The 14,467-nt window shown below is 45.1% G+C and overlaps 1 long non-coding RNA gene across 1 annotated transcript; it reads left to right on the top strand.

Annotated features, from left to right (window-relative positions):
• Positions 1-1,912: 1,912 nt before the first annotated feature.
• LOC121835039 lies at positions 1,913-12,652 on the top strand. The gene is made up of 3 exons (XR_006077455.1): positions 1,913-2,141; positions 5,619-5,761; positions 12,371-12,652. It is a non-coding gene; the product is annotated as an uncharacterized LOC121835039 (long non-coding RNA).
• The last annotated feature ends 1,815 nt before the right edge of the window (positions 12,653-14,467 follow it).

Genomic DNA, 14,467 nt, shown 5'->3' with positions numbered 1-14,467 from the left:
ATCTTCCGAACATCGTAGCTCACGTTGCCACCGTAATGCGGATAATGTTTCACTTTTTTCTGCGATTTGAGTCGAAAAAAGTGAAATCGTCTTAGCACTGACCGGCGGCGGCGGCGCGGCGGCGCCGCTATCTTGAGAGTCTTGTGAATGCTCTGCGACAACGGAGCACTGCAGAGACGCTGATTAGATCGTTTCTAAAGTACACGTTGCTATCAGTGAACTGCTCTGTGTTGTCAAACGCTTGAATACGGATGTTGGAACGAACGCCATGGGTGTGTTCGGGATGACTCGGGTGGTTTTGACTTTGGCGTGTCGTCTTGTCCTTTGTCATGCTAGCGACAGCGTTGAGTTGTGCCCAGTATTTTGAAACTCCCGGCCTGCGCGCACTTGGTTTTCGCGCCGCGTCCAGCGGGATGGCGCGGTTCGAGTGGCGCTGGCGTGTGGCGCTGGCTGCGCTGGCGTTTGGCGGGTAGATAGGACAGGCTCCTAGCTGGGCGCCGTCGTTGTGCTCGTGTACGGCGTGTGCCTCACGCCGGCCTGCGGTGCGTGGCGTTGGGTTTGAGGCGCGCGGGCCTAGAGTTTCTTAAAAGTGTTGACAGAGCCCTGTTAATCTCATCGTTCTTGTTGTTTTCTTCCTTGTTGCTTGTTTGTTATTTTAATAATCTTGCTCTGGTTGATTGCCTAGCAGTCGATCGTGCGCACGGGCCCCTGTATATATGTCTAGCCTTGCGAGCCACCCAGAGTACTACTGTCGCTAATAAAGATTATTATTGCTTGCCTTAGCGGCGTTTTAATTTACCCCGGCTACATTCGTGACTTGTGGAACTCGTGGGTGCACAAGTAGTTTACATGGCTGAGGAAAGAGGTTGAATGATTTGATTAAAATGCTCTGGTCTGGTATAGAACGTTCAGTGGTACAAAAGTTGCAATAGAAACACACACATCTGGCAGGCACTCTCACATGTACTGCAGAGACACATACAAATCAAGGAGATGCAACTTTGAATGTGATGTCTCCTTACTTACTAAGACATATAAATACCTGAGGCTCTGGTAAAGTTGAAGGGAGCCTCTTAAAGCATTTGTGGAAAGACCCAAAGCTGGATACAATTTTAGTCTAAAAGCTGGTCCACACTTGCACCCGACTAGGACTGACTCCGACAAAACCAGTCTTTAAGCCTCTTGTGACAGCTTATGACCACGCCGTCCAGCAGTAATGGCAGTCGTAAGCGGCTTAAAACCCTGTTTTGTTCAACTCGGTTGTAGTCAGTTGCAACAGTGTGAACCAGCTTTAATGCCTCTTTGGCACATGCGCAAACAGTAGCTTCAGGATAAACTTGCGCATTGCACTGCCCCAAAGGATTTCGATCACATCCCCGGTGTTTGTTTTTGATGTGTATCCCTGCACTGCAGAACACGTCAAGAGGCTTGTTGATTGCTGTGCATGTACCTATCAAGCGAGCTGTGCTATTTTTAAGTGGTGTTTAATTTGTTTTTAGCTTCCTGGGATTTCTTAAGGTACCAGTAGGTATCTAAGCTCTACATGCACATTGTTCTTAACAGGCACTTCACCAGAACTTTGTATTGGGAGGGGGGGGGGGGGGGGGCACTTAAGACAAAATGCTGTATGAGGGGGAGAGGAGGGCCCAGCAAAATGGTCGATTTTTTTTTGGGGGGGGGGGGTGGATAGGGTAGGTAATAAAGCAAAGGTGAGGTAGGCTCCTACCCCCCTCTGGCTGCATGCCTGGTTCTTAATACAATTACGTCATGAAGAAGCTCATTTTCCTTGTTTGGTTGAGTTTAATGGTGCTGTCATCATGGTCTTTGCACTGTCGACAACAAGAGAAGCGTAATGTTGGCACTTGTTCTTTTGTTGATCTGTGAAGCAAGTTTTGGTTTCTTTTTTGTTCCAGAATATCAGTCTGATTCTTATTCATGGTATTGCAGGAAGTCTGTATCATCAAGAAAAAACTGCAGGTGGCTGGAAGATGCCGATCAGCTGCCAGTCTGGATAGTAGCCATCAACTCAGCAAAGGCCTGCAGTCGAATCAGCCCCACCTGTTTCTCTGCTGCCATTCAAGACAGGATGCTTTGTGAGAGGTGAAACGGGGCCCATGCACCGCTTCCGCAGGGCCCTGCTGGTATTTATCTGACATTTTGTTTTCCTAAACAAATAACACCATTACAAACTGTAATATACCGAGCAATTGCCCACTCTAAATTGGCGATGACCGTGGAGAGCTGGGGGATAGGGTAGGTAATAAAGTAAAGGTGTACATGGTCGGGTGGTCCCTTGGTCTGACCACGGAATTACAAACAGCTGCCATTTGCAAAGCTAGTTGACTGTGTAAACACGTAAAAACAAACCGTCTGTTTTTTTTTATTTTTTTTATTACAAATTAACATCCTAAAGAATGGTTGCTTACGCATTTGCTTGTTTTTGTTATAAAGCCTTAAATTTATTCTTCCGAGTTAGAACAAAAAAGCAACCCATCTTTTTTTGGGCACAACTTTCTTTGGCAATGAAAAGAAAGCTAGGGAGGGGGGAGGCAGGCAGTGCTAATGGCTCTGTGTTAGTGCACCAAATAGTTTTTGGTTTTGGTTTTAGTTAGGGTTTGGCGTGTCAACCACGCAGTTGCTTCAGTGCATGTTTTTGTACGAGGATTGCGGTTGAGGGACCTGAACCGCGATCGCCGAGCATGCAGGCATATTCAGATCTATTTCTGAAGGCTAACCCGTTTTTAAACGTAAGCCAACACTTTGACTGAAACACTCGGACAGACTTGCAAGGTAGATTTCACCGGGGTCAATCTACTAGAATTTGTCTCTCAGCTGACGAAGGTAGGCAGTGTCGAATCAGGAAAAGCTGCGAACTTCATGATAGTAGATAAGCGCCGGAAAAATACCTAGACAAAAATTTGACGTGAACACTGGCGTACCGGCAACTAACATTTATTAAAAACAAAATTTCTTATATAGCTGTGAAAAACGTCAGTCATGACTACAACTGGTGCAACCCTCTATCAAAAAATTCTTTCTTTTGCCGATAAGGTTATGGATCTGTCACTTGTACACCTGGTGCCTTTGGCTTTAGTCTTAAACGCCTGGTGTAGCTCTCTAGATTCTTTATCGGGGTATCTGGCCAAAAATTTGGTGTCCTTAAACGACTGGGAGCAAAAGCAGCGTCTGCAGTGTGTGGCCAGATGTCGTGATGGAAGTCGCTTGTGTGGCCACCTCGTGTTCGTGGGCGCGGTCATTAATACATAGGCCTGTCTGACCTGTGTACACAGAACCATATGACATTGGGATTTCGTACACAACTTTGGTCGTGCATTCTGTGAATTTTTTGCAGTGTTTAGTTTTGCATTTGTCTTTTCCAAGGGCCGCTGCTGCAGCGACCACACACATCAGCTGCTGCCCTTGTTTCCCATCATTTAATGACACCAAATTTTTGGCCAGATACTCAGATAAAATGTCTAGAAAGCTACACGAGGTGTTTGAGATTATAGCCGAAGGCATGAATTGTACAAGTGACACATCCATAACCTTATTAGCAAAAGAATATAAATTTCTTGATAGAGGTCTACATTGGTTGTAATCATGATTGACATTTTTCACAGCAATGTAACAGATTGTTTTTTTTTTTCAATAATGTTAGTTGCGAGTGTGCCAGTGGCAACTTCTTGACCCTGTCTATTTTTTTGGCGCTAGTCAATGATCATGAACCACCTGACCCAAATTGCCACATGAACAAATTTCATGAGTGCTGCCGTGTTTTGAGGTCAGTTATCTGTAAACTCTTCTGGTGCTGAAAAACTATTGCGCGGGAGGAATATACAGAAATAGAAGCATGCACACTCCACGACGCAAAGTCGCATTCCATTTGGATCGCATTCAGTTATGGCTGGCCCTAGGGAGTCGCTGGCACACCACAGCTCAGAATATGTGTAGCGAGGATTGCGCTGCAGAACCCAGGGGTCCTGAGCTCGGTCCCCACCCCTGCTCACACACACCAGTGAGCTTGCTTGCCAACTGGCATACGGAAATAACTAGGAGTCCCGGTTCCCACTGTCCCATTTGTCATACACGTTGCACACCACTTGCTTGGTTTGTTGTAAGATTTCTTGGTTGCCAAACTTCGTAAAAATCTTACATGTCAAACAAAGAGGCGAGCTCACAGAGTGTACCTACAATACACCACACTGATGCTGCCCAAAGATGCGCACGATAAAGATGCCATTTTAATTTTGCAGGGAGTTAGAAAACCTAGGGTGAATTTAAACCAAGAAAACACAAAATAGCTAAATAGGAAATGCTCTAGGTTTGGCACATCCTGGCTAATGTTATGCTAACATTCTAAAGTCAAAGCTAAACAGAACAATTTTACATATATTTTAATTGGTTACGTTCCACCCAGCAAATTATTATGGTTGAACTATATTCAGCTATGCAGTGAAATGGTGTCCTTTGGCTCTCTAGCTTTAGCTCCATTGCCACAGAATGTTGTCCCCAAGTATATCACTTTCTAGCTCTTTTCGACTGCACCTCTCCTATTCCTCTCCTGCTTTGCTGTTCTACTCGTTCTATCCCCATTCTGTCTGCCAGTCGTGGAGATAAACGCCCATGGGGACAGGGCGCTTGATGTCTCTTTCATATATTTTTTTAACTTGCTTAAAATAGAGGAATAGGCTTTAATATGTCCTTAGATGAGGTGATATGTTTCAAAAGTAGGGGTTAGAGCGCTTACTCTGCCACGGGTGCATGCTCTGTTTTTTGGTAGTTTTATAGTGTTGTGTGTTACTAGAATAAGTTGGGCTTTAGTATAGTTACAGCATATGTGTACAGTAATTCACGCAGTTGTTAATGACCATTAGTACCTAACTCAACCCTGTGCAGGGTGTCTATGAGCTGAAAAATTGGTATTGTTGAGGAATTCGGCAATCGGAAAAGTCTCAAGATTTTCAGCCTAATCAGTATCGATCAGGGAAGTTCAGCCTTCCTTTCTCTGAATGTAAGCAAAAGATTCGTGTGGTGTGGCACATGCACCTTCCTCCTACTCAGCAACTCGGCCGGCTTGCCAACGTAAATCTTTGCTGGAAACTAGTCTTGGTAGAATCCAGAGATGCAACTTCATCTCGAGATGTATTTACAAGGAAAACTTCTATACTCTCAATGAACTGCTGCTGCTTATGGCAGATTTGTGGAATCGCTTCATAGTGCGAGAGCTTGTCTCTATAGCTACCCTAGTTGCTCCTGAATAAACTTCTAGGGGATCTTTTCCGGGCTGTGAACATCATGGCAGTTGAGGTAGTTTCTGCTGGAAAAGGGAGGGGGGGAGAGAGGGTATCCCTCAGCTTGACAGTCCATGGGAGCTTTGTCAGCCAGGATTTTGAATGTTGCGAGGACAATGACGGCTGCGTTAGCTCATATATTTTTTGCCAGAAGTTGTACGACCAACTGCCAGGATTGCAACATCCAACAGCATGCCAGGATTGCAACATCCAACAGCATGAAACGAACCAGTTGGAGGCGCATTCCAGGCACCATAACGTAGCCTCTGCTGCTGAGATGTTCTTATTGCAAGTATAATTTCCGATTCTGTTTCTTTTGTTTTTCAGTGGGAGCTCATGGAGGTGGCACGGTGCATGGAAGAACAGAGTGGCTGACAGTGGGCTGCCCAAGCAAGCTGCTGGCTCTTGTGACTGTCTCTGAAAGCCTCTGGATGTGCAAAATTGCAGACGTGCCTGGACATTTATAAATGGTAAACACAATCTAGACTACCTTTGAATTATGCCTTGGTCTAACGGATGCAGCTTGGATGTCGTGTTTGGCTGCTAGAATAGAACTGGATAGTGTTAAGTGGCACATGTCACCAAGTAAGCACACGCTGGGACGCTTATCCACAAACTCGGCTTCCCAGTCCACGAGCCACCAAAGACCCAGCCAAAGAGATCCCGTGTCATCCATGATTTCATGTTTCATACGTATATGATGGTTTTACTACAACAGCTCATACTATTTGGCGTTCTAAACTTTCCCATCACTAAGGATACATTTTTGTGGTGCCATCCGTGTTGGTTTTCAAAAGCTCTGATATCTGGGCCTTGTTCTGTTAGCTTCCATGCGAACTGTGAATCGCTTGCCAGGGATGCTTTTGCCACTGCAGGCCAATTTTCTAGGCAAGGCATTTAACTATTTCTGGTTTCATACTTGGCTTCAATTGATTGTTGAGCCATTGACTTTCTCTTTCGGCGCTGGCACTGCCAGCACAATAGTCCCATCACATACACATCCTTTTAGAAGATTCTTCACTTCAAGAGTAAAAGGAGTTTTTCACATTCCTTTAGAAGATTTGTCCCAATATAGGAATGTTGCTTGCCCCGACATCTCTAAACCACCTCTGTAGTGGTTTCTCGATGTCTTAATATGCCGTGCATCAGAATGTCTTTTGTCGCGCTTTTATGTCACACCGTTTCTTGAGTAGTTTACACAGATCTTGTGGGCTCCAGTGACACAAACCTTTGTCTCCCTCTCTACATGCCTTATTATTTCAAGTTTTGTTGCAAATGTCAACTTTGCCCTCTAGACATTCACAGTCATAACAACTCTCACAGAATTCAGTGGTTTTTGTACTCTTTTTACTGGTTTCCGTTTTGAGCAAAATGTGCAAGTGCCGAAAGCACAAGCTCAGAGGAAGGGATCAAGAAGAAAGAAGGTGGAACCCGCGCACAATGTGGTTGTGGTGGAACGCGAAGCAAGGGCTTCGTGGGTTTGGGTGGTCGAACCTCGAGCAAGGCTTCGTCAAGACTGTTGGTGGGCCCCGAGCAAGTCTTAGACAATGTGCCTGTGCTTGTGAGTGAGCACTGTGTGGCGCTGCAAGCACCCAAGCCACCACCGACATCTTGGGACCATGATTGGACTCTCCTACTCCTCCAAATGTATGGCATCTTTGATTTGGCTTCTGTTCCTTTTGTTATGCTTTCAAAGCTTTTGTGTTTTTCCTTCCGCGGTTATGAAGAGTGGAACGCTTGCAAGATATGTTCTATTCCTTTATTTATTTCTTCTTTTTTTACGACTGTGTGCACGTGCTGTGCACCTTTTCTTTACTTTTGAATTTCATTACCATTAAATAGTGTTCCGTAACGCCAGGCTCGACTCACTCTCAGTTCCTACCGCCTCTCAGGAAGTCCATCGCCTAGGTTTGGCCCTAGCACCTGGACAGCGGTCCAATTCAAATTACAAGTTTGTTTTTATGGGATCTTTTCCAATCGAACCTGTGACTAACTTGTGTCAGGTTCAAGTCCTGTAGTGGATGCCAGTTTGTCACAGGTTCGGTTGGAAAAGATGCCATAAACAAACCAACTTGTAATCTGAATTGGACCGCTGTCCAGGTGCTAGGGCCACACCTAGGTGATGGATTCCTTAGAGGCGGTACGAATTGAGAGTGACTTGTACCTGGCATTTCGAAACACTATTTATTAGTTCTGAAATTTAAAATTAAAGAAAAGGTGCACAGGACGCACAAACGGACGTAAAAAAATGAAAATAAAGGAAAGGAACATATCTTGGAAGCCTTTTGCTCTTCGTAGCAGCGGCAAGAAAATCACAAAAGCTTCGAAAGCGTAACAAAGAGGGAACAGAAGCCAAATCAAAGACGCCATACATTTCGTATGAGGAAAGTCGAATCATGGTCGCAAGATGTCGGTGGTGGTCCCAGTCCCTTGCGGCACCAGTCGGAGTCGAGAACTTGTGGTGGCTTGGGTGGTTATAGTGCCGAACAGCGCTCGCTCACAAGCACATGCACGTTGTCGAAGCTTGCTCAGGGCCCACCAACCATCTTGACAAAGCCTTGTTCGGGGTTCGACCTCCCACACCACTAAGCCTTGCTTGTTGTTCCAACCACTGAAGCCTAGCTCTACGCAGCTTCCGCCTTCCTTCTTTTTTTCTTTTTCTTCTCTTCCGAGCTCGTGTTTTCGGCACTCGTGCATCTTACACAAAACGGAAGCTAACGATGAAAAAAAATCGTTCAATTCTGTGACAGCAACATGTAGGCCTATTTGTTGGTTGATTCTAATGTCAAATATCCATGATTGTCCACATTGGATATCATTTGCCTGCGGTGTGTTCTGCAGCCACAAACATCTGCCATGCCACCACTACGCATTAGTGTTCAGTGGAGAAGCCTGCTACGTGGCTTCAGAGCATGCAGTCATTAATTTTAACACTAGGGAATTTGACAGTGATGTCTCATGCAAATGGACACCTCCGTTCCTACCCAGAGGCGTCCATAATGTGAGCTGTGCATAATAACAGGACAAAATGCAGGTATTTACCCGGTTGGTCCCCGAAAACGGTTTTTATATAGCAGAGTATCCATATTACTGAGACATGACTGTTTACCCACCCTGCCCGAGTCCTACTAGAGCGACAAAGAAAAACACCTGACACTGATATGCCTCAAGACTGGATAGTACGCCAAAAAACGCAGACGAAATGAAGGAAGATCTGGGCAGGACACGTCTTAACTTTTAACTGAATAGTTTACTTTGGTAAAAAAAATATATCTACTGATAGGAAGTGACACATGCTGTCAGAACACTGTAAACCTGATTCGCATGGTGTGATTTTACTTGCGAGTTTGCTGTTGTGGCGTCACTCACTCAGCGAAATATTGGCATGGGGGAAGCTGCAGTGCCTGATGTCACAGGTGTAAATTTGCAAGCGAAATTGCGCCATGTGAAGTGGGCTGATGCGACGTCTGAACACACTCCCCCAGAAACGAGCGTCATCGGCTCTGCAGACCGTGGAATTCTTCGTCATGTGTTAGTAATGAGGGTGTGCTCACATGAGTTGTTATTCTAGGATTTCATCAAGAAGGCATTGTGAATTTTCCTCTTTGTTTTTGTCTTGTAGCAGCCCATGACACTAGTCTTTTTCTAAGTTGGACTTGCACTCACAATGGACACAGTGAATTGCTAGGTGACCTTCTGGATAAAATACCAGGGTAACAACTCTTGTCTGAGGTGCACCCTTAGTGTCATTGTCTGACAGAATTTCACTCTCTATGGGACTAGTGGCACTGGTTTCTGAGGAAGTGCATTTTGACCTTACAGTGTTCTGCCAGCAGGTGTCAGTTTTTTATCTGTATAGATGCTTTTAGGGAGTCAGTTACTCGAGCTGCCACCAGTCGGCGTGCTTAACGGGCTGCCATAGCTGACCTTCATTTTGTCCCCGTTGCTCCGCATTGTGTGCTGCACCGGTCACCACCGGAGCTTTGTTTTTGTGTTCTTTTACATCCCGCGTTGAAGCCGAGTGTTTTCTTTAGGTCTTTGATATTTCAGGCTTTCATTTAATCATTTGATACCTATGTTTCATTATAGATGTTGTATTTTCTTATTTTTAGAATGGAATCTGACAGCGAATGGATCACGATACAAGATCATGGCCTAGGCTTCAGAGAACATGTAAGTTCATCACATTCTTTTGTTTTTGTCGCTAATAAAGGGCAGTCAACACCATTGCAACATATGAAAATTTCAACTGACGCAGTGAGGCTATCTCCAGATGCCCGTCGTTGGTTTGGCATGCAAATCCCCCAAATTTTTGGCAGTGAGGCTATCGCAGTCATGCTTTTCAGTGCATGTGCGCGCTTTTAGACATTGTTTCCATAGATAAAAGCCGAACCGCATGTAAGGGCTTTAGTGAGCGACGAGACGAGCGACAACGACGAGTCAGCAACGAAAGCTTCACACTGCCACCCGTCGCGGCGCTCGGCTTTTGGATTTCTAGAAAACCGCATGCAAGTGGTTTGGAGAGCAAGGAGCCAAGCGACTCGCTTCGCTTTCGCTCAATCAGTCGCGCGACGAGGCAAACCGCACGCAAGCGACCAAGACGATGAGCGACGTTTTCTAGAAATCCAAAAACCGAGCAATGCAACGGGCGACAGTAAGAAATCTTCGTCGCTGACTCATCGTTGTCGCCGTTGCTCGTCTTGCCGCTCGCTTGAGCACTTACATGCAGTTCGGTTTTTACTTACGAAAACAATGTCTAAAGTTCGCACATGCAGCAAGAAGCACGACTGCGATAGCCGTACAGCGTCAGTTGAAATTTTTATGTGTCGCAATGGTGTTGACTGCCCTTATTAGCGATAAAAACAAAATGTGATGAACTTAATGGTTTTTTAAGCCTAGGCCATAATCTTTTATCGTCGATCCATTCGCTGTCCGATTCCATTCTATAAATAAGAAAATACAAGAGCGATGTTCAAATGTAGATATCAAATGATTAAATGAAAGCCCGAAATATCAAAAGGACCTAAAGCAAACACACGATTTCAACGCAGAACGTAAAAGAACTCGAGAACAAAGCTCCGGTGGTGGCCGGTGCCGCACACAACGCGGAGCAACTGCGAGAAACTGAAGGTCGGCTATGGCAGCAGGATCACGTGACGTCAAGGTGGCAGCGGCGCACCCATGAAATGTTGCCTGAAAGGGTCTATATGTATTTCTGTTTTTTTATATGAACCATTCAGTTGAAGGTTATGCCGTGTCCTGTCCAGATCTTCCTTTGTTGTGTCTGTGTTTTTTTGGCGTATTATTCAGTGATGAATAGCCAACTTGCCATCTTAAGCTCCAAGACCATGCAGCATGCATACAAAGATATCTTTTGGCATTCTTGCAATAACTTGTGCTTACTTCATGAGCCTCGAAAAATGGGAAGCCTGCCAAAGGTATCTTCGTGTGCATGCTGAATGTATTTAAGTCGTGTTGGGGTCGGTTGTTCCTCTCGGTTGCTTTAGTAGGACTCTCATCCCATTTTACATTGAAAGTTTATAATACATTTTCACAAGAATTCTTGCTCACATTCATTGTATTTATTGATTCAATATAATCAAATCAGACTGAATGTTTTTCTGATCTGATTTTCTTTTGTGTTGTTTTAATTACTAGGGAATTTGGTTTTTTGTGGGTTTATAGCTTCAGGGCTGTCAGTGGAAGTTGAGACCACTTTATATTGCAATTGTAGAGGTAGCAAGGTGTAAAGTTGGGCAAGTTGGTTGATGGCCACATTGAATGGGTTAAAACAGTGCAAAAAAAGATGGACCAGTAAAAGGAAAGACACAGCGCTGTGTTTGTGATTAAACATGAGGAAGATGCATAGAAAGGGGGGACGGACAACAAAGTTGTCCGTCCATCCGTCCCCCCCCTTTCTATGTATCTTCCTCATGTGTAGTTACTCTTACCAACACGCTTGTTTTGTACGTAACTGTGTCTGTGTGTTTCTTTTTACTGGTCCTTCGTCTTTTTAGAGGCAGGTAACATAAATACCAAAAAGTACTTCTATGCATTTAAAGAAAAGCAGATAGAAAACATTGTCTTTACAGTGAAGTTGTACTTATGGCTTGGTTTTACTATCAAGAGAAACAAGAAAATTCCCTTGCGGCAATTCAGTCTGCTTTCAAACGATCTGAGCAACCTTCCACTGTACTGTATGTTATATGTGGTGTTCACATTGAGGTGCTTTAACTGGCTTTTATTTTGCATTTACTGACAGTAGTATTCTACAAATGGAGGGAAATCATGCTTGTCACTGTCAAATTCTGTAGTTCCTGCGTTCTGTATTCTCCTGCAGTATGAAAGACCCAGTGGGAGCGCCTGGCCGAGGCAGTGACTGGTGGGGGCACTGTGTGCGCTCTGGGAGATCCCAATCTACCCAAGGGGGAACTCACATAGTGCTCAGCTAAAGCGCAATGCACACTTATCAGTTTTCGGGTTGACGGTGGAGAGCAGTTCATTCACATTATGTCACAGCAATTAATTCTGAAATGGCTGTCCGAGAGAAACTGGCCCGAGTCAAGGCAATTATTTTCACTTTTAAATAGCATGGTCCATGCCTTCCTTCTGATTAATGATTCCGCTCTTCAAGACATTTTATTTTTCAAATATGAGACTCAGGTGTAACGTTAATATTTGTGCCTGTTTTCAAATTTTACACCAGAAACAACTGATAACGAAAACAATAATGAGCATGCTTACTTCGAGCCTCCATGATCACATCTCTGGGCGCAATGCCGATAAAGCAAACTTTTAGTCTAAACCTAAACCAAAAACGGTTAACAAGTTCAGGACCGGTTCAGCCCCGAGTGAGTGTCCTTTCCTCGAGGCAGAACAGAATCTCGTGGAGCGCACATAGCGCCCACGGCCATCACAGCCACGCGCTTTTAGTACGTCTTTTATATTGAAGGAGACTGAACATACCACCAAGACCTTTTGGGTGGGCTTTCTGCTGTGTTATAATTTAATTAGGAGCATGGTTCATGTAAAACATATTTACTAAACATGCATCACTGGTTATCTTATTCCTTCTCCAGGTGCTGCTATCCAGCTCTACGTCACAGCCATGAAGTGGCCATGGGGTGAACCATGGACAACTGCTGTCATAAGTACTCGAATCGACAGAGCCACCTACTAGCTGTGAAGCCCAGTTGCCAGGCAGCAGATACTCGACCAGCAACCAGCCTTTGTCACTCTAGTGGGACACGAGAGCGACAAACAGAAACAAAGACAGCTACAAGCCTCCAACCCATTCAGCATGCCCGTGATGGTACCTTTGGCAGGCGTTTATTCGTTCGGTGCTCGTGAAATAAGCATGAGTGATTCTAATACCCTAGTTACACGGGCGCTTTGAACTGTCGTTCAGTTCAATCACAGTTATCGGCGCCAACTGTGATCGAACTGAACTGAACTGAGATGGTGCTACACGGCTCTCTAGAACCCAGTTGAAGCTAAAACGAAACTAGCTCTTGTGCCACATGATCAGTTTAATTGGTAAACTAATTTAGTCGGAGACACACATTTTATTTATAATAAGTATATCGGACAATATGTTCTATATCTTGTTGCTTTTTAGCGGCGTTTACACCAGTACCAAAGCAGATTCAGGGCTAGATTGCGCATATTTTAGGATAGGTGGCGCAAACTACCGCCCGCTACGATCGGTGCAACTGTTACTATTTGTCCATTCATACAGCCGGTCCCACCGCCATCTTCGCTCGTTTGATGGCTTGCCCGCTAGCCGGGATCGTTTTAGCGGCAGCTCGGGCGCCTAAACCTATTCCTTCCCGGATATTTTGCTGCTACGATTCTTTCTAGACGCCTACCCCCGCATTCCAAAACAGTAAGTGCCTCGCAAACGATGGTCGGCGGCAGCGGTCCCGCGAACAAGCGCCATTTTACCTCAGTTGGGGAAGTCCGTTCAGTTGAACTGAGGTAGGGGAGCTCAGTTGAACTCAACTGTCATTAGCGGCTCGATGACAGTTGGCGCCGCCGTGTAACTCCGGCCGATCGCGATTGAGTTAACTGTCGTTGACTCAATGGCAGTTGAAAGCGCCCGTGTAACTAGGGTATAAGCCTGTCAAAGATACCCTCGCGTGCATGATGCTTGTTTTTAAGCATAGCCTCCTTTATTCCACAAAGCCTGTCAAATCGCGAAAGACTCAGGTTCGAGACTTGTCGTCATTTGTTTCTGTTTGTCGCTGTAGTGGGACTCGGGGCATAAGCTAGCACCATGTACTGAACATGAAATAAAAAACCACTGTATCAAACTTTTGCAGCTTCATTTGCATGCCAACTGCACAATAAATACAGCAGCTCGCACATGTTTTCAACTTTCATTTTATTGTTTAAGTATTCTGAGAAAATTACTGGAGCAGCTCCATTAATCGTGGGTCACTAAATCCGGAACAAGGTAGCAACCAGTTTTTTTCTGCACACAGCACCAAAAATTGGAGATGTCTGACTATATCTTATGCCACAAAAACATCCTTTGAATGACAACATAGACTTCCTTGGGAGAAGTCTGTAAATTCCCCGTATAGCCAAGATTGAATGACCAGAGAACTCCCACCCTGGCCCACACTGCATTTACACCGTTTTGCCAAGCTTGACTAACCACTAAACTGCCAGTGTGGCCCAGGATGCATTTAGACCGTTTTGCCAAGCTTGGCTGACCACTGAACTGCCAGCCTGGCCCAGGCTTGTTTTACACCGTTTAGCCAAGCTTGGCTGTACAAGGAACCCCCACTGAACTGCCGGGCCGGCTAGCCAGGCTGGGGCTAGCTTGCCCCTTGGAGCAAAACGGTGCTTGGGCCAGGGAAACTTTCCCCGGCTGCCCAAGCAGGCTCAAGCTTGAGCCGGTGAATTGTGCTGCTTGGGGCCTCATTCGAACTCTGACGCCCTGACGCTACAAGATTAAAACGCTGGCAACCAATCTTAAATAACATATATTTTAATCATTACTTTAACCTCCTATTCGCTCTGTACTAAAGCCGCACATAATTCTACATTGCTTTAGCAAAGAAGCCAACGGTGTCACCTCATCAAACGGAAATATACGCGCCAACTTATAGAGCTAACCCTTTCTGTTCGCATTAGTACTTTCAACTCCGATCCTAACCGATTTACCGTCT

The sequence above is a fragment of the Ixodes scapularis genome, unplaced genomic scaffold (assembly GCF_016920785.2).
Source record: "Ixodes scapularis isolate PalLabHiFi unplaced genomic scaffold, ASM1692078v2 PGA_scaffold11__112_contigs__length_91849675, whole genome shotgun sequence".
Lineage (NCBI taxonomy): Eukaryota > Metazoa > Arthropoda > Arachnida > Ixodida > Ixodidae > Ixodes > Ixodes scapularis.
The sequence above is the reverse complement of the archived record's forward strand: the minus strand, read 5'-3'. Positions and strand labels throughout refer to the sequence as shown.